Source organism: Sceloporus occidentalis, unplaced genomic scaffold, assembly GCF_023333645.1.
Source record: "Sceloporus occidentalis isolate IW3139 unplaced genomic scaffold, rSceOcc1.0.p SCAF_4, whole genome shotgun sequence".
NCBI lineage: Eukaryota > Metazoa > Chordata > Lepidosauria > Squamata > Phrynosomatidae > Sceloporus > Sceloporus occidentalis.
The window spans coordinates 163713845-163741092 of NW_028316984.1; the positions used below are offsets into that span (position 1 = coordinate 163713845).

Below are 27248 nucleotides of genomic sequence, written 5' to 3' on the forward strand. Positions count from 1 at the left end.
TTCCTTCCAATGTTCAATCATAATCCACTGAGAGAAAGAGAGGTGCATTGGAAAATTGGGCAGCATCAGGGTTTGAATGCTGAAAACTTATAACTTTTCCCTGCCCTTTTGAATATCCAAAAGTGTGACAAAAGCTTTGATGACTTTTCCAAGAAATGGACAAACTGGTTTCTTGTTCATTTCCCAAGAAAACTTTCGGAAAACGTAAGAAATTTTAGCACAATATGTTAATGTGTTGATGAGATATGAAACAAACTTTTGATGATCAGATAGGCAAGGGAATTGCAAGAATGTAAAAAAGGGGGAACAAGGCATGGTCTCTGTCAGGCTGACAAATGCTTTCCTTTATTTTCATTGGAAATACAAGATAGGCAAGTAGCAGGAATGTGTCATGTTCAGCATAACCCATGGTGCTTGTCTTTGTTCTTATTTAGACCAGGCATGCTCTAGGTCAAATGATCCTGACACTGGTGCTTTTAAGCTTCCTTGGGTCATTGTAACCTGCAAAAACATATATCAGGTCATTGTGACTTCCAGTCCTGCTCCACACTAGATATTAATGAGCACCCCATATTTAGCTGGAGGAGTGACAGGAAATGCTAACATCACTGTAATCCAGATACGTAATCTGTTCTAATGTTTTTTCTAGTACTGATGTCAGGCTGACTGGCCTGTACTTTCCTGGATCTTCTTTATTGCATTTTTTGATGAGAGGTATAATGTTTGCCCTTCTCCAGTTCTTTGGCATTTTACCTATTCTCCAAGATTTCTCACAAATTATGGCAAGTAATTGTGTGAGTTTATTAGCAAGTTCCTTCAGTACTCTGGGATACAATTTATCTGCCTCTACCGATTTGTATTAATTTAGGTCCACTTCCAAAGCGGGCCACTGTTGCAGTCCCAAGTGGGCTGCTATCAGGTGCCAAATTATTTTCACTCCTTTTTCTTCTTTTAGCCCCATAGTGCAGCCTCGGAGCGACTTCCAGCTGCTCTGGGGGTATACATGTAAAAGCCATGCCCCCAAAGTGGCCGGAAGCCACTTTATTTGGCCCATGCATTTCAGGCCTAGATGATTTTTTACTAAGTCCTTATCAATCATGATTTGCAATCTAAATCCTTTGCCAAACTTTCTGCTGCTGCATGGAAACACATAATTCTATTTTGGGGAGAAAACTGAAGCAAAGTACTTAATGTGTTCTGCTGTTTCATTGCGATCTGTTAGCATTTTACCATTCTTACTGAACAGCAGACCCACTATCACCTTGGTCATTTTTTGCCTCAAATGTATCTTTGTTGGTCCTTGTTTGCCTAGCCAGTCCCAGGTCATTCTGAGCTTTAGTTTTCTTTACAGTACTCCTGCAAACTTTGGCTACACATCTGTACTCTTTTGTTGTGATTCATCCTTCCTTCCATTCTCTATACTTTGTTTTTTTATACTTCCTCCTTGAGTTTGTTGTGCAGCCATATTGGCTTTTCAAATGTTTCTCATACTTCTTCCAGGGGGTTGTTTGTTATCCAAGATCTATGTTTGACTATACTGTTTTTGCCCTGTCCCACAACTGTGAATTCTTGCACTGCATGATCATTTCCCCTTAAAATACCAATTACTTTGCTTCCAGTGACCAACTCTTCCCTCTCAGTTCCAGGATTGCTGATCTCCTTGTTCCTTCCTCCACCTTTTGAAATAAGAAATTATCTACAAATCAGGTCAGGAATTTGTTGGACAGCCTATGATTAGCAGAGTTAGTCTCCAAGCAGATATCAGGGTAATTGAAGTTCCCCACAACTACTGATTCTTGAATCTTTAAGATTTCTGAGCATTGTTTCTGAGAGGCTTAATCCACCACTTCTTCTTGGTTTAGTGGCTTGTAGTAAACTCCTACTGCAATGTTGCATTTATTTATTTCTTCATTTATTTTTACCAAAATGCTCTCAACTGGTCCACTCTGATCACTGTCATAGATTTCTGTACAAGTTAATGTTGTTGTTTTTTACATATAATACTACTACAGCTCCTTTTCTACCACGTCTATTATTTTTAAATTATTTTGAACTAAATTCATCCCACCAGGTTTACACTACACTATGCCTGTACAGTCACATTTACCTTCTTGCACTAGGACTTCATGCTCATCTTTTTTGTTTTCCAAACTCTGTGCCTTGGTGTATGTATAGACATCTGAAGCTTTGTTTGTTCTCACCTATTAATTTATTGTCAGTTGTGCTGTTGATCCCATTCTCTCCCTTAGCTTCTCCTCTAAAAATCATATCCTTGTATTTAGAGCTTGCCTTTGGGCTGATGACTAAGCTATCATATCAACTCCAACCCCCCCCCCCCCCCAAGGATTTAATTTAAAGGTATCTTTATCAGACTTGCCATACTACTACCAAATACCTTCTCTCCAGCCTTTGTGAGGTGCAGCCCATCTTCATCTAAGAAGTGATAGCCCTGATCCCAGAAGCCAAACTTCTCCCATCTGCATCATCTACATAGCAGAATGAATTTATTATTACGGCATACAGCCAGCATAAAATAATAAAATGTTTGTAAAAATTACCTTACATCCAGTTAGTAACATTTATATTCCAGAATATCATATAAACATTACATTCAAGCATATCATATAAATGCACGAGTACATACAAATGTTAAGGATAAAACATTAAGCAAAATTAATGAGCTGTGTTTCTGGAAGGATTTAGGAATACACTAAATATATGGCTTTAACAAAAATAATTGATTATCTACTATCAAAATAACTGCGAGGAAATTATATAGTAGTTGCCCTTCTAGATTTGGTGAATAATTAATTCATATGGATCCAAATGTCTACCATGTAGATCCATCTACATAGCTGTTCATTTACTTTTAGTTTCTTCCTGCCTGTGAAGTCTTCTATCCTTCACTGGGAGAATTGACAAGAATACCACCTGTCTTTCAGACACCTTCAGCTTCCTGCCCAAAGCTTCATGAGAGGCAATCTCCTCAAAGATGTTATTGGCAGTGTCATTGGTACCCACGTAAGTAAAGGAAAAGGGGTATTCATCTGTGTTACTGATGAGTTCTGGTAGGTTTCCAGTGACATCTTGGATATGCATGCCAGGATGACAGTACTTCCCAATTCATTTTGTCAGGCTGACACACAATTCCCTTTATACCCCAGAACAATGAGTTCCCAACCCACAGGATCTTTATTTTCTTCTTGTTGTGGTGGATGGTTACCTTGACTCCTTCCTTGGCATGCAGTTTCATTTTGGTTTTTTGTCAGCCCTAAACATGGAAATAACTTTGCATACTCAAATCTCACTACAACCAACTGCCACTTCGAGGACAATGGGATTTCCTTGCCAGGGTATGGGTAGAGAGTAATTATTTTAGGTAGGGAATGCTCTGAGACCAGGATAGTGTTTCTAATTTCTGTGCTATTGCTATTGTATATATTTGGTAATACAAAGTCAGCTCTAGTAGAATCATAGAGTTGGAAGAGACCGCACGGGCCACCCAGTCCAACCTCCTGCCATGCAGGAAATCTCAATCCAAGCATCCTCGACAGATATAGCAAGTTGAATAGCTTCTATAATATTACTTACATACTGATAGAGCTTTACACATAGTAGGGGCAGATAAAATCAGAGTTGTAGTTCTGCTGGTGTACCCCCAGACCTCTTAGTGCGCATTACAAGTCCATTCAAGGGGCAAAAATCAGGCTGTGAATGAATGGTGGACATTTCTACACACATTTGAGCATGCATGTGCATATGTGCAGGTATCACCTCTTAACCTTCTCTTCTCCAGGCTAAACATCCCCAGCTCCTAAGTTGTTCCTCAGGGCATGGTTTCCAGACCCTTCACCATTTTAGTTGCTTTCCTTTGGACACGCTCCAGTTTCTCAATGTCCTTTTTGAGTTGTGGTGCCCAGAACTGGACACAATATTCTAGGTGGGGCCTGACCAGAGCAGAATAGAGTGGCACTATTACTTCCCTTGATCTAGACATTATACTTCTATTGATGCAGTCTAAAATCACATTGGCCTTGTTAGCTGCCGCATCATACTGTTGACTCATGTTTAATTTGTGGTCTACTTGGACTCCTAGATCCCTTTCAGACGTAAGCCCTTATCAGATGAGTCTGGAACTGGGGGTCTTCAGCACTGGGCGGTTCGAATTCACGTTATTTCGCACAATACCATCATACCAGCATTCGAATGGCCCAATCCGAACTCACGTGAATGCGCGAGATGCCGAACTGAATGCGTACTGGCTCCTCTTTTTGGAGCGTGTTGGCCAGTGCGCTGATAAGGGGATTGGCAATATCCTGGATTGGGGCTCTGTTCGATCTCAGTGCGAATGGCTCTGGTGTGACTACCCAATCCTGAATTCCATCGCAAGACCCCCAGATTCCAATTTTAACTTCCGGTGGGTCTTTCCTCTTGCCGGTTCCAGGGAAGCGGGGGGGGGGGGGGGCGGTTCCAGCGGCCTCCTCCTCCTCCTCCCGGCTTGGGAGCCAGCATAAGCTGCATCCCAAGAAGGGAAGAGGCGCGGGGGGCCGCTGGAATCGTGGTTCCGGCAGCCTCCTCCTCCTCCTCCCGGCTTGGGAGCCAGCATAGGCTGCATCCCAAGAAGGGAAGAGGCGCGGGGGCCGCTGGAATCGTGGTTCCGGCAGCCTCCTCCTCCTCCTCCCGGCTTGGGAGCCAGCATAGGCTGCATCCCAAGAAGGGAAGAGGCGCGGGGGCCGCTGGAATCGTGGTTCCGGCAGCCTCCTCCTCCTCCTCCCGGCTTGGGAGCCAGCATAGGCTGCATCCCAAGAAGGGAAGAGGCGCGGGGGCCGCTGGAATCGTGGTTCCGGCAGCCTCCTCCTCCTCCTCCCGGCTTGGGAGCCAGCATAGGCTGCATCCCAAGAAGGGAAGAGGCGCGGGGGCCGCTGGAACGGCGGCGATCGCCGCGATTCTAGCGGCCCCGCGCCTGTTCCCTTCTTGGGATGCAGCTTATGCTGGCTCCCAAGCCGGGAGGAGGAGGAGGAAAAAAGCATCCCCATTTACTTAGATGGCCATCCAGCCTCTTTGACAGCCGCTGGAACTGGTCCTCCCCCCCCCCCCCCCCAGAATACATATTCACACACTCACACACACACGTACAACCGGGCATTGCTAATTTGTTGCAAGGGAAGGTCATGGTAACGTTAAAACCAAGCAGGAATGTAGAGAGGAAACAGAGAGGAATGTAGAGAGGGCACGTTGTATCGCGATTGTTAATGTGCATGAGCTGGCTCTCCAGCTGTTTACCGGGCTGTCATGACGTGACCTCCCCTTTCACCCCGGAAACGTTTAAGGTCGCAACCCATGCAGGGCACCACTGAGCATGTGCGAGGGGGCCGATACGAATCGGCCAATCCTCATGTTGAGCACCGGTGTGACAAAACATTCTGCACTGAATGCACTTCGCGCGAATGCGTATTGGCCAATTTGAATCATGCCAATTCGGAGGGGCTCCCAGGTATGATGGTATTGTGCGAAATAACGTGAATTCGAACCGCCCAGTGCTGAAGACCCCCAGTTCCAGACTCATCTGATAAGGGCTGTAGTTTCATTCAGCCAGGTGTCCCCCATCCTATATCTGTGCATTTCATTTTTCCACCCTAAGTGCACTACCTTACATGTCTCCATACTGAAATTCATTTTGTTAGCTTTGGCCCAGTTTTCTAATCTATTAAGGTCATTTTGAATTTTGATCCTGTCCTTAGGGGTATTAGAAATAATGTGAGACATTTATGGTCATACAAGCTACTTTGTAGAGTTTTGCAAAATCAGTGCTATGATCCTTTGTAGTCTTTTTTTTTTTAGTATGGCCTTGACATATTTTTAAAAAATGAAACAAGATTCTGGTGCCAGGGAATCCCTCGCTTTCAGACAAACTTTATAAATTATATATGGCTTAAAGATATTTAAAATAGATTTTGATATACAAGGGATGTATATGGCTAAACAATTATTTTAGGCTGATCTTCTTGTATGTTGTTCCCATCTATTGTTGTTTTTAGAACCATTGAATATTTAGAATTACATATTCCTAATTTTATCACTCTCAGTTTTATTAACTTGAGGTGTCCTGGTTCATAGCCTCCATCCTATCCTGGTATCTCCTTATTAAACTGAGATGGCTACTGCATTGGTATGAATAAAGTTGTCTTTCTCCAATGTTTCACAGGTGAAAAGAGGGACATGTGTGGCAAAGAAATATCAGAATATGTTCAAGGCGGGGGGGGAATTGTTAATAAGGAAGAACAAGCAAGCTGGAGGATCCAGTAGCTTATTTTTGCCTAAGGCTAGTGCAAAAAGATGAAACTTCTCTCCTCCCTCTTCCCAGTTAGTTGTGTGCAAACTACTTTTGCACTTTGAACTCTATTTGTCACAAATGAAGTAAGCCAAGGGCAAAGAGAGTGAGAGGAGGAGAGAGAAAACTGGGGCATTTTAAATGCAGCTGCCACCATGGGACACAAAATGATTAATAGAACTGTCTCTGCCAAATTGCCACAGTTGGAGGATGTTTTATGGCTTTCCCCTAGTGTTATTTGGTCCAGCTTAGAAACAACATTTACAGGAGGCATCTATTCTCTGTTTAATAGATCTCATCCAGTTGATTTGATCTTCGTGATTCAATAATATTTGTGATTCAATCAGATTCAATCTGATCCAAAATCTGTCCCTTGCTTCAGGCAATAAAATGTTTTGGGTTGGCCCTAGATTTTTTTGTACTACAGCAGATCTATGAATGAGTTGTAGGTGGGACCATTAAGAATATTTTATTCAAATTAGTATAGAATAAACTTACTATAAAACCATGCAGATCTATTATTATTATTATTATTATTATTATTATTATTACATTATTATTATTATTATTGTTATTCCATCTTTGATGTAGATGATAAATACAGTGTTTAAAAAAAGAATTAAATAATTTATAAAGATAAAAAATCTTACACATTAAAACACTGACACATATTTTAAAAAACTAGAGAGAGAGAGAGAGAGAGAGAGAGAGAGTTGTCTGTGTGTGTGTGTGTGTAAAGTATATAGATGTATCCAATATTCATACTCTTGTTGCTTGTGGTGTATCATTTCAGCAACAATTTCAGTGTATAACAACTTTTACTGAAAAACTATAAGAGTTTTATTAGAGCTAAGTTATATGCTGCATTGAAATATATAGCATGAAGCTGACATTTATTTTCTCCCTTTACTGTCAAGCAAGCATATAAGGCCCCAATATGGATCACACAGCAGGGGCTACCTTGGGCCAGTCATGGCATAGTGCGGTGTACTAGTTAGAATATTGGATCGCTACTCTGAAAACCAGGGTTCAAATCCCCATTCAGCCATGGAAACCCACTGGGGGCTCATTCCATTGAACATTTAAAACATTTAAACCAGTTTCCAATTGCTAAATTGATTCCAAAAAGTTCATTGTTCCCACTATGAAAGTAGATCTTTTCATTATTCCCTTGTAATCACTTCTTTTTTGGCATGATTGTTGTCCCTGCTCGTTTGTGCCACTTCAGAATGCAAGTCAATCATCTGTGCGTCATCAGTGACATAGCGGCAGCCCAGGCAGCCCAGCTTGGGAACTAGATAGATAGATAGATAGATAGATAGATAGATAGATAGATAGATAGATAGATGATTCAATTCAATAGTTTTGCAACTACTTGCCTCACTATGAGCTGCAAAACCAATGAATCAAATCTTCTATCAACTTTTTTAAAAATGATGGAAGATTCGATTAGTTGGTTTTGCAACTACTTTCCTCACTGATTGCAAATAGTTGCAAAAAGAATGAATAGAATTTTCTACCAATTTTATTTAAAAAAATAAATAATAATGCGCCCAAAGGTCACACCAGAAGCACAAAGGCAGTGCTGGGTGGGTGGGAATGATGGATCTACCAAAAACTGAGGAAGGATGGTAAACACCTCTCTGCCATTTGTCCCTCCCCTCCAGAATGATGCGATTCAGATCTCTCATTCTTACTTATTAAACACACTTCAGAATCGATTCTTTTCAAAAGAACTGCTAGGAAACTAGTGTTTGAAAAAAACGGTTTTTTCTGCAGTTGCTTCACTTTATTGTGACAGAAATAGATCAAAGTAGGATCGAAACTGGTTTCAAATGAGAACAATGGTCATATGACACTCTTTTAGCCTCAGAGAAATCAAGGCAGCCCCCCTCTAACCAAATCGTACCAAGAAAACCCTATGATAGATTTATCTTAGCATTGCCATAAGTAGGAAATGACTTGTAACAGGCACACAACAAGAAAACCGTGAAGGGCCTCCTGTTTCAGGAATTATTTTTATATGGTTGGCATCATCTCAGTTGGCCTCTGTAATTACTGTGTCTTTTAACAATGGCTTGCGATGCAGACAGCAAACTGGTGAGGAGCTTTCTCTCTCCATACCGCGAAAAGCTCCACCTGCTGATTTCAGCAGATAAACTTGTTGTAAAAGGACACAATAGCAGGTCAGCCCTGCTTTGGATGGGATTATTTCTCTTTCCTCCTTCCCTTTTTCTCTGTCAATTAGCAATCTCAGATCACTATCTGACACCCTGGGCTCAACCCATGTCTGGGTTTTCCAAGGTTGGGATCTCAAACGGAAATGGTAGGAGGCATAATGTCATAAAGAGATTCTCCCTGTGCTGGCTCTGACCTCTCTATTCTCAGAACTGGAGCAGACAAAAAGTCTGGGGCCATTCTTGTAGACCCCATTAAGGGAGCTGGGCAGCCTGGTTCCCATGGAAATTTTGCTTAATCTGCCACAGAGTCCTAAACCTGGACAAAAACAAACAGCAGGCTCCAGATGCCAGCTAACTGAGCAGGGCTGTTACCATAGCGAGAGCAGACTGAGGGCGTCTGGCAGGACTGTGTTTGCATTGCTCCTGAGCACTGTTTAGACAGCATGTGCATGCATGCACATACATCCTGCAGCATGCGCAGGAGAGCAGCTGTCATGATGACGCACAGTGGGAGCGAAAAAGAAGCAGCGGAGCTGTGCCAGAAATTGAGGGTTTTTCTCTCCACTAAGGAAATAAAAAGACACTAATTTCTCCCCCAAGGAGATAATGCTTTGGGCTACTTTTTGGGGACTATAAAAAGAGAAAGAAAACATTGTTATGTGGCATCTTGAAGACTAAACAGTTTATTTCATTGTAAGATTTCCTGCTCTTTATTGTTTGTGTGTCAGTCATTTCTGACTTATGGCAACCCGAAGGTAAACTCCTACCATGGGGTTTTCTTGGCAGGATTCATTCAGAGGAGCTTTGCCATTACCTTCCTCTGAAGAAAGGTTTTCATGGCCAAGTGGGGATTTGAGCCCTGGTCTTGCGTCAATGGAGATTATCACATGGGGCAGGACAGATCGCATCTGCGCTTATCCCGTCCTTCTCCTGTCAGTGGCACCCATCAGTGTATTTATGCAGGTTTCCGTTAATGATGGGACTATGCCACTTCAGGGATTGGAGAAGGACAGGATAAGCACGATATTGTCTGAAAATCTTATCACGATCACACAATAAGAACAGGCTAAGAACGGGATAATGGCAACATCATTTGAAAATCTCCATGCAATTTTGCGGGAAGGATGGGACAGGGATTGGACTGGGATATCCTGTTTCCGGTGTGATAATCTCCATAGTCCAATGTTCAAACCACTACATCACGCTGGCTCTCATCTGCAGCCCACTTTTTCAGATGCATGATTATACCACCTATGGAGTAAGATTGTCCATCAAGCATGCAGAGCATAATGCTCTGCCCCCACAGTTCTCTGTCCTTTCCCCCACTCAGTAGCAGCCAACCTCAGGCCAGGAGTAATCTTTATTGATGCTTATCAATGGGATGGGAAGGGGATGGCAATTCAGATAATACTAATAATAACCTGTCTGCCAATGTTGAGTCCTTCATCTTAAAAGCAGATCCTGCATGCCTGCTAATATGTTTCTATTGAATTACAAAACTGAGAATTGTCAAGTGACCAGCAGTAGAGCAGTTCTTCTCATCTCATGCTCAGAGTTACTTTTTTTGGACTCCAACACCCTGAACCCACCTGGGGCCATCATTAGTAAAAATTATACACACCACACACACACACACACACACATGGCTGTTGTGGTGGTGGTTATTATTATCCCATTTCCCCAAAAAACTGGGACTCAAAGCGGCTTACAATGTAAAAGAACAATACAATTTAAAATTTACAAAAGTGAGCATTGTTCCAACTCCTTTTAGGCTTAACTGTAGCAGATTCTCATCTTGTCAAAACTCTTGTCTCTTTGGAGACAAGAGGAGCACAGAGCCAGAGGAGCACTTGCCATCATTCCAACAATGTGGCTATTGTATGCTTCAAGCCTGCATCCCGTAAGGAAAGCCTCAGCCAAGGAGGCTTCAGGAGGCTTTCTTCAGCCAAGGATTTTGCAAGAGCAGGAATGAGTGGACAGGGATTAGGCCTTAATCTGTCCTTTCTTTTCCATTTTTGCACCTGTTCTCTAGGATAGAAAGTCTCAAAGGAACACAGGAAACAGATTTCTTATGTGTCCAACATTTCACAGATGAAACCAGGGATGCACATGACTGATCAGATGTGATTGAGATGGCAAAAGTTATAACTGAGGAAAACCACACAAACTAGGAGAGGCTGTAGCAGTTTGCTTTTGCCTGAGCCTACTGGGAAGGGTAAGATTCTTTCCTCTCCTTTCTGCTCCACTGAGTTAATTGAATGCAAACTACTTTTATGCTTAGTTTGCAACAATCGAGGTAAGATGAGGACAAAGGAGGAAACTGGGAGGAAAAGAGTAAATTTTTGACATGTTAAAAGCAGCTGAAAAAGTGAGAGGACAAGGACAGAGGATTAATGACTGTTGCTGCCAAAGTGGGACATTTGGAGGGTATGTATTATTAGGAGGAAATTCTGGAAGTAACCATTAATCTGTTCACCAGTATGCATTGTGCTGATGTCTGTACGTTTTAAACTGGTGAATAATTTGTCCCTTCTGAGTCTGTTCCCTGAATAATCATCTTTGGCACTGGAAGGGAGTAGCACTTCAGTTGGTGTATCACAAACCTATTCCACACTTTACAGTCTGAATCTAACCCCATATTAAGCAGCTAATCTGTGAGGGTTTGCCAGTTTGAAAGGGCTCCATAGGTACACATCAGGAGTCAAGAGTCAAGACGAGTCATGGTGACAATATTGTGAGAAAATGTAAAATTTATACATTTTACCAATGCTGTCACCAACTCATCACAAACCTCTTCACAAGGCTGGATTTAAGGTGGCTGGGGCTCAGGAACAATTCCAGAAAGTGGGCTCCGTTTGTACAGGTAAGCAAGCACCACTCTACCACTGTTGCAGTGCCCACTTTATGCTGCAGCTGACCAGAATTTGCTGTGCTGTCTTTTAAGTAGTTCTTTTCACATGTATTTGGGGGAACGCTAGATGTTCCTCCTTATTGATGCCACAGCTGGCATGACTGAGGCCAGAGTTTTTAGAGAAAGTGGATTCCAGCATGCTAACCATCTCTCTTAACTTTCTCTGTGCCTAGAAAATTGGGCCAGGGAGGTGATAAACACTATAAATTCTGTGAAAAAGCAAGGGATCTACAGTCCTCCCTTATTGGGGAGCATTTGCTCCAGTTACACATTGACAATCCAGCCTTGCCCATCATCCATGTTAGGTGAGTCAATAGCAGTCAACTCACCTAGCAAGTGACTCCCACATAGTTTACACTGATGCTGTTGAGCTATATGTGCATGTTGAAAGCTCTTTCAGTCCCTTCATGACTTGGTAACTCTTTGGTTAGTATTTTTCATTTATAGCTTCCTGATACAGAACAGAGTCCTGTAGCACATTAAACTACACCTTAAAAACCTAACAAGTCTCATTTGGTATAAGCTTTTATGAGTATGAGCTCACTTCATCAGATCTATTGGATGACACAAGCCATGAAAGCTTGTCCCAAAGTCCTTGTGGTGTTACGGGACTCACTTATTTTTGTTGCAGCAGACTAACTTGGGTATGCTGTATATTTATGTTCACTTTTTATTATTGAATACTGCTTGTATGTTGTACGTGGCAAGTCGGAGAGAAATATTTTTAAATAAATAAAAATAAAATGGGTCAGAAAAAAACCTGCAAATAACTCCCTCAGAAAGTCAAGGCAGGAGAGAAAAACAAGGAAAAATTTGGATCGCAAGGTTTCAGAAGCAACACTTTCTGGTTTCTACAGAATATCTGTGTAAATCAATAATGTCAATTCTATAGAAAAGGGCTAGAGCCAATCTAGCCCTTTTCTCACAAAAGAAAAAGAAGGATGTGCAGCGTTGTTATCATAAACAAACAAACCCTGGGATTTGTAGGTTTACATGGTCTTTAGCCTTCTCTGCTAAAAAGTCCTGGTGCTTCACAAAATTGCAAATCTCAAGATTCTGTAGGAAAGAACCATGGTAGTTACAGTGGTGTCAAACTGCATTATTTCTACAGTATACATGCATCCCCTGGATTTCAGCTCCCGTGTCATTAACCATGTTAGTGCTTAGAGTTGCCATCTCTTTGTAAGAGTTCCCAAGCTTTTAACATCTAGGATAGGCAGCTACAACGTGGCCCTGTCTATGCTGAGAAAAGCTGAAACCTGTTTGACTGGTGTCAAAGGGGGAAGAAGTTCAGTTCAGTTTAATTTTTAGAAAAAGAATTTTTAAAAAATCACAAGGTTTAATATTCCAAATGGATAGAACTTGAGGATTTAATAATTAGGGATGCAAAAGAAAACAAAACCAACAGCTTTCCCTCTCCTTAGTTGTGCTATGTATCACAGCAGATCATCTGTTTGCAGAGTTTCACGGGTTTCTTGCATATATCAATTGCTGGCAGATTTGCATGTACAGAAATGTAATTTGGATATTTTTATTCATTCTGAGAGCTACCGCAACAAATTCCACAACCTCTTGACATAATTGTCTCATCTAGAGGAGCCCATTGTCTTAGAGGCAACTGTTGTACTTTTCCAGATGAAAAAAAAAGGTAGTGGTTTTTAGTGCTGAAGTAGAGCCAATTAGGTTTCAACAGTCAAATATTCCCTCCTCTCTTAAGTCACAGAAAAAGGCTAGTTTTGACTTTTCCAGATGAAGAAAGTGATTTTATTTTTAGTGCTGAAAAAGCGCCAACTGGGATTCAGTAGTCAAATATTCCCTCCTCACATAAGTCATAGAAAAAGGTTAGTTTTTGCTTTCAGGTAGTTTGCTTTGTTGGCGATGTGTATGTACAAAGAAACAAATAGCTTGTCTGTTTACACAAAAAGTTAGATGCACAGTGGCCCCATTTGGCATGGAGTTATAGCCACAGGTCTCACACAAATTCCTTTCTCCCCATACGTGCAATTCTTTCCACCTGAACGTGAGAGACTAAAGAGGAGGAATGTTGCAGAAGGAGAGGAAAAGCTGAAAGAGAAGGGGGAGCACGAATATGCAACAGTGAAAGGAAGAAGGAAAACCACTAGACAGCTACATGAAGACAATCACGTTCACATAGTTCCTGGGATCCCTTTCATACGAACACACACTCTGGGCGAGCAGAAAGAAGATGACTGACTCAGTGACTCAACTGTGCAGTGGAAGTACAACAAAGAGCCCTCAGCATGAGATTCAAGGCCCTCTCCTTTATGATGCTCTTTGAAATCTCTCTGAGGTGCCTGTCTGGTGTTACAGCCATAACGCACAAGCAAAGAAACTGCACTGTAATTCAAACCATATCCCAGAGGTTCCTGTATGCTTTATATGTAAATCTGAAAGATTTTTTTAAAATCACCCACTCTATTTTTATGCATAGGATGCCTTTTCATCTCAGGTTCAAAGTGGCTCACAGGGAAAAATGTAATAGCAATGAAACAGGGATAGGAATCAAGCAACTCTCCAGATGTTGTTGGAGTGCATCTCCCAGAATTCCTCCCCAGTGTCTATGCCAGCATCTGGCACTTGCAGTCCAACAATACCTGTAGGATACATTATCCCCACCCCTGCATTAAAACACAGCATATATCAGGCCAGATAGAATAGTAAAAAGTCAATACAAAGTCAAGGCCAAAAAAACATATAAGAGTGAAGTCCAAGAGGGTGAAAACAGACTTTATAGCAAAGGCTACTGATGGATTCATCACTGCAGGTGTGATGAATAAATTCTTGCCATTACTGTTGCTTCTCCCACAACTGCTTGGAGTTGAATGAGTGCCAGTGGAGAATCCAAGAGGGATAGGGGATGTATAGTTTCTTGTCCATTTGGTACCAAGACAGCTCTTCAGCCCCCTGAGCTGGGACTATCCCTGTTAGACTACACTCCCATATTCCTTTAAGGGGACACCCAAAATGGCAAGAATACCAGGCCCAGGGGGCACTCTCCCCCCAAAACTGATCTGCATATAAAACTTTATCTGCACCCCAAAGTTGCAGATCAAGCAAAGCAAAAATAAATATTATACCCCACTCAGGAACAAGATGCTTTTCAAGGAATCTGAAATTAGATATGACCAGGATCATATATTCATACATGATTGTTGAGCTGTATGTCGTTTGATTTTTGTCTTTGGTTTTTATAGAGATTTCTTCCACTATAGTCAAGCAGTGATTCTAAATGCAGCTATAATTCTGTTACATTTTTTCCCTAAGGAACATGAAAATCTCTTTCATAAGGATCTAATTGAGTTCTTTTTTTGGTAGCCAGAATTATTATTTCTTTATGTTGGAAGGAACACAAAGTAATTCTAGGCTGCATCAATACAAATATGGTGTCTAGAGCAAGGGAAGTATGAGTGCCACTCTATTCTGCTCTGGTCAGGCCTCACCTGGAATACTGTGTCCAGTTCTGGACACCACAATTCAAAAAGGATGTTGACAAGCTGGAGCATGTCCAAAGGACAGCGGTTAAAATGGTGAAAGGTCTGGAAACCATGCCTTATGAGGAGGAGAAAAAAGGTCAAGAGTTGATATGATAGCCCTGTTTAAATATTTGAAGGGGTGTCATAATAAGTATGGAGCAAACTTGTTTTCTGTTGCTCTAGAGAACTGAACCTGGAGCAATGGATTCAAACTACAGGAAAAGAGATTCCACCTAAACATTAGGAGGAACCTCTTGACAGTAAGAGCTGTTTGATGGTGGTACACACCCTCTTGGAGTATGGCAGAGTCTCCTTCTTTGGAGCTCTTTAAACAGAGGCTGGATGGCCATCTTTCAGCGGTGCTTTGATTGTGATTTCTTGCATGGCAGGGGGGTTGGATTGGATGGCCCTTGTGGTCTCCTTCAGCTGTATAAGTCTATGATTCCACTTGCCTTAGGAGCCTTGGTGGTGCAGTGGTTAAATGCCTGCACTGCAGCTACTCACTCACAAACTCACAAGGTTGTGAGTTCAATAGCAGCCAGGGCTCAGGGTCAACTCAGCCTGGCATCCTTCTGAGGTCTCTAAAATAAGTACCCAGCTTGTTGGGGGCAATTAGCTTACATGCTGTACACTGATAAGTGGTATAGAAATGTACTTGCTACTTGCTATTGCCTTATCTGTCTGGCTAATAAATTTATTGGAAAAGTGCTCTTATGGAGTAGCTGAGAGCCCAGCTTAGGGATGCAAGAAACAATCAGATTCATATCTCACTTTATGAAATATGAAAGCTGTTTATTTCTTATATAAATAGAAATACAGTAATGTAATTTATTATCCTCCCTCAATGAACAATAATTTATGCAGGAGCCTGTTACTGTGTTTACTCTGTAATTAGTAAGTAGTGATATATAGGGCACTTGTGCATGTGTGTATATGCTGTTAATATTTTGTCATTACATTTAGGACTTTAATTATATTTTATTGCAGTTTTTATTATTGGCTACATAGTTGCACGTGCAATGTACTGCCTGTACGGTGCATCAGTGCATGAGTGTGCTCAGTGAGATATTGGCAAAGCAAAACACAGAAGCCCCCCCATACATGCCCTCTTCACCCCTACCCCCCTTCATCCTATGCCTCCCTGTTGGACTGTCTGGTTTTCCATTGCACTACTGGTGATCACATTTTTGCTTTGCCACAGTCTCATACTGGTGCCAGGCTATTTATATGCTGTGCAATGACGTGCATTTTCTGCCTTGAGTCGGAGTATCCTAGCTTCTTTTTGCTCCAGTTTTCATCCCCAGAGCAACACTTTCCACCCAGTTTCACCTCATGTGTTGTCTAAAAAGCCAGGCTTCAAAACAGTTAGAAGCCACTTTATTTGGCCAGTAAAGACTACCCCTCAGAGTATAAGACTTAAATACATCACTGAATACTGGTGCTGCTTTTAGAAAAAAAACCACACTCTTCCAACTAGACTGAAAATGACAAGGAAAAGCAGGGGTTGCTCAACAGACATAAAAAAAGAGCTTCACTATCAGAGGCTTTGTTAACTGAGGTATGCCTGTATTAAGCACCTGGGGACAAACAAGCTTACTGAGTAGAGGTTTAAAAAAGGTACCGCAAATTCACACGCAACATTTTACGAACCTTCACAGACCATCAAGTGTGCTTCATCCACCAGAAAGGTGGTGGTGAAAAGACTTGATACTGACCAGGAAATGCTCTTAAAAAGCAAAGAATTGAACACTGGATTAATGACACACCAATAATGAAGAAAAGGGACAGCATTTAGCATTTAAAGCAGGAATGGCTAAAGCATTATCATCTCTTCTAATGAGTCATGTCATCTCATGAGATGTCCATTATATTAAGAGACTTATATTTGCCCAAAAAAGGCAGAGGAAACACTATGGACATTTGGAAAGGTTATAAGAGGAAGACAGTGCTGTCTCCCTGCTAATCTCATGTAAAATTCCTTGGCTGACCCTGTGTGGTGTCAAAATAATAGCATCATTGTGAAGCAGTCCTATTTTTTTGCTTTAAACTGCTGCCCTGGCAAGGCTCTTAGGATCTGGTGTCTCTATGACTATTTTCATAAGTCTCTCAGCCTGTCCTGTTTATTTAAAGCAAAAGTCAACAAACAAGCAGAGAGGTCTGGGATCCTCTATAATTAGAGTTGCCATCCAGGATCAAGCCGGGTCCTGAGATTTCAGGGTCAAAACCTGAGATAGATGGATGGCCCCTTATGATGTTACAGAACCCTGAAAGTCACAGCAGGTTGATATTTCTGGGGAAGTCACACAGCTTTCATGGGAAAGTTGTGCAGTTTCCCATCACTTGGGGGGGGGGAGGGGGGAGGATTCCCAACTGGCTATAAGCAATGGACCGAAAAAATGTTTGATTGTTTTTGGCATCTGTCATAACTTGAAGAAATCAAGATTTACCATCCCTGTATTACAGGTGGGTCATGGTAATATTGTTAAACATGATAACTTAAATATCAGCCACAGTTACACAGAATATACCTCCCCCCCCAAAAAAAAGCCAAGTCTAAGTAACGAGAAAAACATATGCACATATGCTTTTCAAAACAACACTCTCACCTGAGATTCTTCCCCTCTCCCTTGATAACAGTAGAATTGGATCTAGGCCCTGAGATTTGTCTATCTACAATTCAGATACATTTTTTGGTTCATCTCCCACAATTAACAAATGACAATACATCAGGATTATCCCTGGCCTATAATCCAAACAGCAGCTGAGTAGAAGCAGTTTACAGGGCCTACTGGCAAAAGGGTATGAGGTAGGTCAGCATTAGGCAGTAGACCACACAAAAAGAGCCTGCAGATTCATGGGCAAAACTAAGCAAACCCTGCCAAGCACAGGTCATTAGCAATGCCACTGTCTAAGATTTTACTGGAGGCTTTGGAGCCTGGGAAAAGAGTGGGTGCCACTTATGAACTGTCCTTTACAGACAGTGCTTGTCAATATACGCAGATAAGAGGAAGTCTCCTGGGGCATACACTGGCTCCAGCTGTGGGAAGTCAACCCTTCTACAGTGGCTAAAAAGGGCTACCCATTTCTGATTTCCATGTTCATCTCCATTAAGGGAGGAGAAGCAATTCTGTCCTTTCTACAAAAGGAGAACAACTTAAGAAACTCAAACTAACCCTTTTTTGTTGTTGGGAAGGAAGTTGCTTTTTGAAAACTATAGCTTCCACAATCACCCAGGCTGGCAAAATCAAAGCCTCAAATCCCCCCAAATCATTTTCTTCACTTTGCAGTTAACTTCTCTGCAACTTTTTCTTGTTCAAAGATCTATCATTTCCTGAACAGAAGTAATCCCCCAGCTTTTTACTTGTATTAATCTGAAAAGATCTGTTGGATGTTAGGATTAAACCACTGTACGGTGGAAACACAGCTCATAGAGTTACAGGCTTGGGGCTTTTTGAGTAGCATAGACAAGGTTGTCCATCTGCTAATCCCCCTTCCTTGTTCCCTCTAACTGTTGTGGCGGGGAGGGGGGATTTTCCCAGCAATGTTATATTGTTTAAGTTTTTTCATACAAAATATTTTGGGACAGATTTGTCTTAAGAGGTGTGCAGGCCCAGTGTCCCAGGTTACACAGGATTTCTCACCTATTTTCCCTAAAGTAGTTGGAGACTTTTCTTCTCTCAGAAACTACACATCTACCCCAGGTCCTACCACACTCAACCTTACACTTTACCCACCTTTATTAACAGGTGTTTTCAGATACTTGGTGGCGTGTTTCTGTTGTTACTAAATAATCCCTTCAGGCCACTCTGTTGTGAACAAGAAGAAAAACAGTTTTTATTTACACAAAGAGCTTATGGTGTTATTTCTCTTGGTAGCTGGTTCTTAAAGCTTGTGGTTGCAAAATGTAGTTTTACTTCACTGGTTACAAAATGATCACCGTTTCAGTTCTTTCGGTATCTTCAGTTACACCTCAATGGTGTTATATTTGTTTATACACACTTTCCCCTACAATCTATTCAACAGGAGTATGAATTCTATGAATATTAGACTTTAGACACAATTCACAATTCTTCAGAACTATTATGGATCCGAGCCCTCACTTCAATAGCTCTCCACTTCTCACAGAACATATTACATTAAACTAATCTCCTAGGACAGTGAGGGCGAACCTATGGCATGTGTGCCAGAGGTGGTACTCAGAGCCCTCTCTGTGGGCACGTGCCGTCGCCCCAGCACAGAGTTTGCCACAGTTTGTTACTAGAAAGCCAGAGGGACATGGCAATTTGCAATAAATAAGTGGGTTTTAGGTTACAGTTTGGGCACTTGGCCTCTAAAAGGTTCACCATCACTGCCCTAGGACTTCTCTTGTCCCTTTTAAATTTATCCTTCCCCATCTGGGAACCTAAATCCCAACTGCTCCACAGGCAGTTCCTGTCACACCCAGCCTTCTTGGCTGTAAAATCCCTCAGGAGCATGACACACTCTCTCTTCTCAATTGGTCTGCCCCTTTTTATATCTGGCTAGGCCTCACCTTTTTTGCCAGTCAGATCCTGGCTGCTCTTCATTCGGCCAGTGTCCCTCCACATAGGGTTGCCATAGTGCCGGACCTCCAAACCGGGAAAAATGTAGGACAAAATTTTCAAATGTAGGACACACAAAATGTGTCCTACATTTGAAAATTCTGTCCTACATTTTACCTCACGATCGTGGCGGGGAGCGGAGGCCAAGCGGCGAGGGAAAGCCTCCACTTAAGGAGGCTTTCCCTCCCCGCCTGGGCCCCGGGCCTTGCCGCGATCGGAGGCCAGGATCGGGGCCTTGCCTCGTTCCTGGCCCCCGCAGGGACCAGGAAGGAGGCGAGCAGACCGCCGGCGATGGCCGGGGCCTCGCCTTGTTCCTGGCCCCCACAGGGACCAGGAAGGAGGCGAGGAGAGCGCCGGCCATCGCCGGGGCCTCGCCTCCTTCCTGGCCCCCGCGGGGACCAGGAAGGAGGCGAGCAGGCCGCCGGCGATGGCCGGGGCTTCGCCTCCATCTTGGCCCCCGCGGAGGCCAGGAAGGAGGGAGGAGGCTGCAGGGAGGCGGGGAGGTTGGCGCGGCTGCGCCCAAGAGGCGCTGCCTCCCTGCAGCCTCCTCTGCCCCAGGCCTCGCTGCCCTCCTTTTCCTCCGTGCGGCCATGTGCGGTGGAGGAGGAGGAGGGCAGCGAGGCCCCAGGGTTGCCTAGCAACCCTGCTGCAACCGGGCTTTTCCCAGTTTTTGGCTGCACCCGTGCCGTGACCGGGCAGGTGCCGCCAAAACTGGGAAAAACCCGGTTGCACCCGGTTTATGGCAACCCTACCTCCACATGAGGCAATTAAAATACATTAGCTTTACAAAAGACCGCCCCCTGGCAAACCTGAAGACTGGCAGATTTGATTTGCTGGTATAAATCAACAAAGCTGTCTGCATTTTTTGGAATCTCCTTAGACAGGGGCTGTCACAATGTGTGCCTCTCTATCAAAGGTTTACTGCTGCAGCACTGGGATTAAGTTTGGGCTATTCCCAGTCAAAGGACATTTGAGCTAGTCCCAAGGGGGACGAGGCACTTTAAGCATGGTGGATAGCTTGATCAGGGAGTCTCCACAGCAAGAACAGCCTTTCAGCTGCCTAAGCAACAACTTCCACCTTCCAGCAACTACAGAGAAAGGAGCTGCTTTTGGCTTTACCAACCCATCCCTTTAGGCTGCCAGGAACGGCTGCTTTCCCATCCCATTTATTTTGGCTTGGCGTCTTTCAAATATTGCAGTGTCCAAAATAAATCCAGTATTTCCCCAAAGAGACTCATGTCCTGATGCTTAACATAGATCCTGCATCATATTCTGCAGTCTCTATGTTCTCACAACATAGATTTCTTTTGATAATGGTCTCACATCCCTTCCAGTACATCTTCTGTTTTTCTCTATAGCCCCACTAGCAGAGCAGGATTAAGACATGCTGAGGCCTCAGACTATGTCAAGTTTAAGATGCCCCATAATATTACCACACACAGAGAAATGCAAAAACTGTAGCAGAACAATAATGTCTTTCTTAGAGTCTGTTTTCCCTGTTTCTGTTATTTTTAGCTAGTTACGAACACTTGTCATTTAGTAACGTGTCTATGTGTTTGCTTGCTTGCTTGTATTATATATTTAGAGGCAACTCATAACCTGTGGGTCTAATCTATAGTTCACTTAGTCTATGCATATATGCCTGGCACTAGCCACTACAAACCTGTCAATGAAGCTATGACAGCTATTTTTCAGAGTTTGAAATTCAGAGCTCTGTACCTCTTCTACCTTGTTCTCATAAAATGCCCTCCCTTCTCTGTCTATACTGCTGCTTTCACTAGTTTGTTGCCCTCCAGATGTGCTGGACAATAGTTCCCATCATACCCAAAGACTCCCGGTGGCTAAGGATGCTGGATGATGTAGTCCAACAATTTGAAGAGTACCAGGTTGGGGAAGGAGGCTCTGTTGCTTGTTTGGCCATTTCTGGGGGCCTGCTCTTAACAGTAACTGTAAAAAAATATTTTTTTAAAAAATTAATTACTGTAGTACATTATAAAATTTGTTGTGAAATAGCAATGTATTTAATCATATCTATAACGTATGTCCAGGAAAGAGGTAAAGGATGCCAAGCACATATGTTTAGTTGTGGTAGGCAATATGGCTTGTCCAGACTAGCAACTAATACAGATTTAATCAGCTACAATTACCTTCACTTTGGACTGTTTCTTCCCATTTTGACATCCACATATTCTTTTTAAAAAATACTTAAATAGATTGCATGAGCTATTCTTCCTTATTACTTATTGTGCTAAATGAGATCACCTCCACCTCACCCACAAAACCAGAGTCTTGTAGCACCTTAAATTGAACAGGAAATCCAGATGATCTCTTCCCTCCCCATCCCCTTTTCCTCTTTCCACTGCCTCTCCGCTTGCCACAGAAAAGTTTTGTAAAACAGCAGGGGGGAGAGGGATAGTCTCTTCCTCTCCATCCTATTTTTCTCTCCTCTGTGTGTACAGGCATGTACACGCACACACACAGCACTCCAGATCCTACTTAAAATATGCAGAAGAGAGGTAAAAGGAACAAAAAGGAGAAAGGTGACAGACTAAAAAAAATATCATTAAAAAAACAACCTGCTGATAGGAACAAAAAGACTCAAGAAAAGAGAAAATCTGAAACAGTCTTGGAAACAAAAGTAAAAATTACGGGAATAAAAACCATGATATCCCATTATTTTTTGGCCACTCTGGATAAACGCTAAGGCCTGTTACAGACTGCCAAAGTAAAGCTGCTTCGGGTCTCTTTGGAGGTATGCTATTTAAATGATGCATGCATCCTAAGAATCCAGAAGCTGCACCAAAGCTGCACTCCAGTGCTTAGGAATGGAGTGTGGCTTTGGCACGACCTCCGGACTCTTAGGACCCATGCATCTTTTAAATAGCATACCTCTAAAGAGGCCCGAAGCAGCTTTATTTTGGCAGTCTGTAACAGGCCAAAGCTGCACCCCAGTGCTTAGGAATGGAGTGTGGCTTTGGCGCGACCTCCGGACTCATAGGACCCATGCATCATTTAAATAGCATACCTCCAAAGAGACCCGAAGCAGTTTTATTTTGGCAGTCTGTAACAGGCCAAAGTTAACTTACTTAAGGATCAAAAACCACTGCAGAAATAATCCAGTTTGAAAACCAGTTGAGACCCCTGCCTTGGCTAAGGAACCCTGGGAACTTTAGTTTTGTGAAACATTTTGCCTTCTCTGTCAGAGAGCTCTGGTGCCATAATAAACTACAGTTCCCAGGATTCCCTAGCACTGAGCCAGGGTACTTAAAGCACTCTCAAACTGGGTTATTTCTGCAGTGTGTTTTGGACCTAAATGTGTTACTTGCACATGTTGTACTGCATGCTGAGAATAACAAGAAGAAAAATCTCCTGAACAGAAAAAAAGCTATGCTAAATGAGAAGGTCTTACAGTCCAGCATTTTGCTCCCTATACAGAGAGAGGCAGCATGGTGTTATCATTTCAGCGTTGGTCTAAGGAGTTTATCACATGGGGATGGCATAGGGATGAGATTGCTCCCCTGTCCTTATCCCATCTGTGACACATCTGTGACCCCCCAAGTGAAAGTGTTCATGCTAAACACTTTCACATGAAAGCACGCTTTTCCTGTCATCCAGTCATAATGGTATTAACAGGTTCTTCTGTTAATACAAGATGGCAAATGACAGCAGAATGACACTTCACTGATGTCTGAAAGCACTTTTCAGCCCGCTTTCATGTGAAAATAATTCATGCAATCACTTTCACTAACACCTCCAGGGTGAATAATGACAGGTTCAGCACACTTTGCATGTGAAAGTGATTCACGCAATCACTTTCACTAGCACTTCCCAGGCAGGTCAAGTACGGGTTAGGTATGAAAGACCTTCCTGTGACTGGTAGGGAAGAATGGGACAGGGATGGGACAATGACGTCCTGTCCCTCATGTGATAAACTCCTCTGGAGACCAGGGTTTGCATTCCCATTCAACCATGGAAACCCATTGGGTGATCTTGGACAAGTCACACACTCTCATCTTAAAAGAAAGGCTGTGGCCAACCTCCTCTAAATAATATTTGCCAAGAAAACCCTATAATAGGGTCCTCACAAGTTGGAGTTCATATGAAGCTATATAATTACTAAATATTCTGCTCCCTCAGTGGGCAACCAGATGTCTTGGTAAGCCCACAAGCAAGACATGGCATGACTGCAATTACCCCCTCTCACTTGTGTTTTTCAATAGCTGATACTTGTAGGCTTACTGTCTCTGATACTCAAAATTATATACAACAGCTGCAACTAGCTTGATAGCTATACCTTCCATCAATGTTCATAATCCCCTTTAAAAGCCATCCAGCCTGGCAGCCACAGCTACATCTTGTGGTAGCAAATTCCATACTTTTAATGGTGTAATGTGTGAAGAAGTACTTCCCTTTATCTATTCTGAATCTCTCACTACTAAGACTAAGTTTGGATCCAAGCCTAAGTACATACAGTTGCATTTGTTTCATATTAATCTTTTGCTATCCCTGCCTCAGCCTTCCCTTCCCCCCCTTTCCCCTCCTTTTAGGTTGTAAGTGCTTTGGGACAGGGATCTCTCTCTCTCTCATATTTCACTGTGAAGTTCCATGTACATTATACTGGCACTGTTTAAAATGGGAACAGTAACAACATCAAATGCAAAAAAATAGCCTTAACATTTGAGTGCCACAATTTTAAAAGCAAAACCTTTTTAAAAAGAACACTGGCCAACTAGAATGCACACAGAGAAAGTGTAGGGACTAGAAGAAGTCAACTCCTATTAGAAATGTTTAGAAACACTGGATATGTTTAGCCTGGAGAAGAGAAGCTTAAGAGGAGGTATGATTGCAGCTTTTCAATATCTGAAGTAGAGATGGAAATAACATTTGCTTTTATTCATTTCCTGACTAAAAAGGGGGTTCCTAACACTTGGAAAATGCTATTGGGAAAATTTTATTTTTGCAAATGCACAGAAAAGTTATTCCAGACTCTTCACCTTTTCCTTCTATGATCCATTTGTTTGTCCTTTTGGCTGTCCACAGTATCCCCAGCACTCTCTTCCAGCACCACATTTCAAATGAGCTGGTTTTTAATCCCAACTACAACTTCCTTCCCCCCCCCCAACTACAATCATGCTTTCAATTACAACTCCCATAATCCCCAATCTCTGGGCCAAACCATCTGGACAACCAAAGTTTCTCTGACAACCATGCCTTATGAGGAGAGATTTGGGGAGCTGGGTATGTTTAGCCTGGAGATGAATCATAGAATCGTAGAGTTGGAAGCGACCGGAAAGGTCATCCAGTCCAACCCCCTGCCATGCAGGAAATCTCTATCAAAGCATCCCCGACAGATGGCCATCCAGCCTCTGCTTAAAGACCTCCAAGGAGGGAGATTCCACTACACTCCGAGGAAGCTTGTTCCACTGTCGAACAGCCCTTACTGTCAGGAAGTTCTTCCTAATGTTGAGGTGGAATCTCTTTTGCTGTAGCTTGCATCCATTGCTCCGGGTCTTAGTCTCTGGAGCAGCTGAAAACAAGTCAGCTCCCTCCTCAATATGACGTCCCTTCAAGTATTTAAACAGGGCTATCATATCATCTCTTAACCTTCTCTTCTCCAGGCTAAACATCCCCAGCTCCCTAAGTTGTTCCTCATAGGGTATGATTTCCAAACCCTTCACCATTTTAGTCGCCAGAGTATATGACAGCGCTGAAGGGGTGTCATATACAGGATGGAGTAAACTTGTTTTCTGTTACTCCAGAGAACAAGACCCAGAACAATGGATGCAAGCTATGGGAAAAGAGATTCCATCTCAACATTAGGAAGAACTTCTTGACAGTAAGAGCTGTTTGAAGGTGGAACACACTCCCTTGGAGTGTGGTGGTCTCCTTCTTTGGAGGTCTTTAAGCAGAGGCTGGATGGCTGTCTTTCAGCAGTGCTTTGTGAGTTCCTGCATGGCAGGGGGGCTGGAAAGGATGGCACTTGTGATTCCTTTCAGCTCTATGAGTCTATGATTCCACCAAAGAGGGGAAGCTAATACTCCAGAGGACAGTATCAGAATACAAAATGACCTGAATAGAATAGAAATCTGGGCAAAACTAACAATATGAATTTCAACAGGGAGATATGTAAGGTATTACAGTTAGGCAGCGAAAATGAAATGCAGATACAGAATGGGGGACAGCTGGCTTGACAACAGTATATATAAAAGGGATCTAGGAGTTCTAGTAGACCACACAAGTTGAACACGAATGATACAACAACTAAAAAAGTCAATGCGATTCTAGTCTGCATCAACAGAAGAATAGTGTCTAGATCAGGGGAAGTAATAGTGCCATTCTATCCTGGTTTGGTCAGGCCTCACCTGGAATATTGTGTCCAGTTCTGGGCACAATTCAAAAAGGATGTGGAGAACTGGAGCGTGTGCAAAGGAGGGCGACTGAAATGGTGAAGGGTCTGGAAACCATGTCCTCTGAAGAGACAGCTAGGGAGCATCTAGGGATGTTTAGATGGTTATGGGTTATATGATATTATTATTTATTATTATTATTATTATTATTATTAATATAGTACTATAGATTTGCACAGCACTGTACATAAAAACAACAAATATAAAAGAGTAAACCTGCCTATGGCGTACAATCTAAGAAATGATAGGATAATACAAATAAAATACATAGCAATACAGGAAATGGTTCAATAAAACAGGCAACAAAAAGAACATCAGATAGCAAGTGACAATCACTCAATGTCTGGAAACGCTTCTCTGAACAGTTTAAACACTCCCTGTTTAAATATTTGAAGGGATGTCATATTGAAATTGTAGCAAGCTTGTGTTCTGCTGCTCCAGAGAACAGGACCCAGTGGAACAATGGATGCAAGCTCCAGGAAAAGAGATTGCACCTCAGCATTAGGAGGAACTTCCTGACAAAAAGAGCTGTTTGACAGTAGAATAGGCTGAATCAGAGTGTGGTGGAGTCTCTTCTTTGGAGGTCTTTAAATAGAGCCTGGATGGCCATCTACTGGAGGTGCTTTGACTCTGAATTCCTGCATGGCAAGAATAACCCTTGTGGTCTTTTCCAGCTCTATGATTCTATGATGGCCCTTGTTCTGGCGTCCATTTGTTAGTCTTTTTGGCTGCCCACAGTATCATCAGCAATCTCATCCAGCACCACATCTCAAAGGAGTTGATTCCCCCCTCCATTACAGCTCTACCTTTCCCACCCAACTACAACCATAATTTCACCCACAACTTGTATAATCGCTTATCTCTGGACCAAACCATACGGATGGCCAAAGTTTCTCTGACAAACAGAAGATGTAGTCCTGGGTGTGGTCTTTTGCCCCCACCCAACGCAACACCCACACCCACACCCACACCCACACACACACACACACACACACACACCATCTGAGGAAGTAGACTGAAGCCTAGGCAAGCTCCTGCTGCCATCTTATTTCTTTTAGTGAGTCTGAAAGGGGCTGCATAAGACCTCTCTGCGTATTATATTCCTCAAATGCACCTGAGGAAGTAGACTGAAGCCTAGGACAGCTCCTGCTACCATCTTCTTTCTCTCAGTGAGTCTCCAAGGGGCTGGTCCCCAAACTGTGCCCTTTAAGGGCTTTGGACTTCATTTCCCAGAATCCCACACTATCGGCCAACATGGGTGAGACTTCTGGGAGCTGAAGTCCCAAATCTCTTAAAGGGACCTGTGTTCTATGCAGTCTCAGTTCTGCCCAATGGGGCGAGGAGG

At 42.7% G+C, this 27248-nt stretch overlaps 1 long non-coding RNA gene across 2 annotated transcripts; it reads right to left on the reverse strand.

The window, feature by feature from the left end:
• Window positions 1–363: 363 nt before the first annotated feature.
• LOC149314960 (uncharacterized) lies at window positions 364–27203 on the reverse strand. 2 transcript variants are annotated; one of them, XR_016281002.1, is made up of 4 exons: window positions 27018–27203; window positions 18651–18722; window positions 2396–2486; window positions 364–501 (listed from the first exon to the last, which is right to left on the reverse strand). It is a non-coding gene; the product is annotated as an uncharacterized LOC149314960 (long non-coding RNA). The 2 variants fall into 2 exon arrangements; XR_016281001.1 differs by lacking the exon at window positions 27018–27203 and adding an exon at window positions 21321–21440.
• Between the last annotated feature and the right edge of the window lie 45 nt (window positions 27204–27248).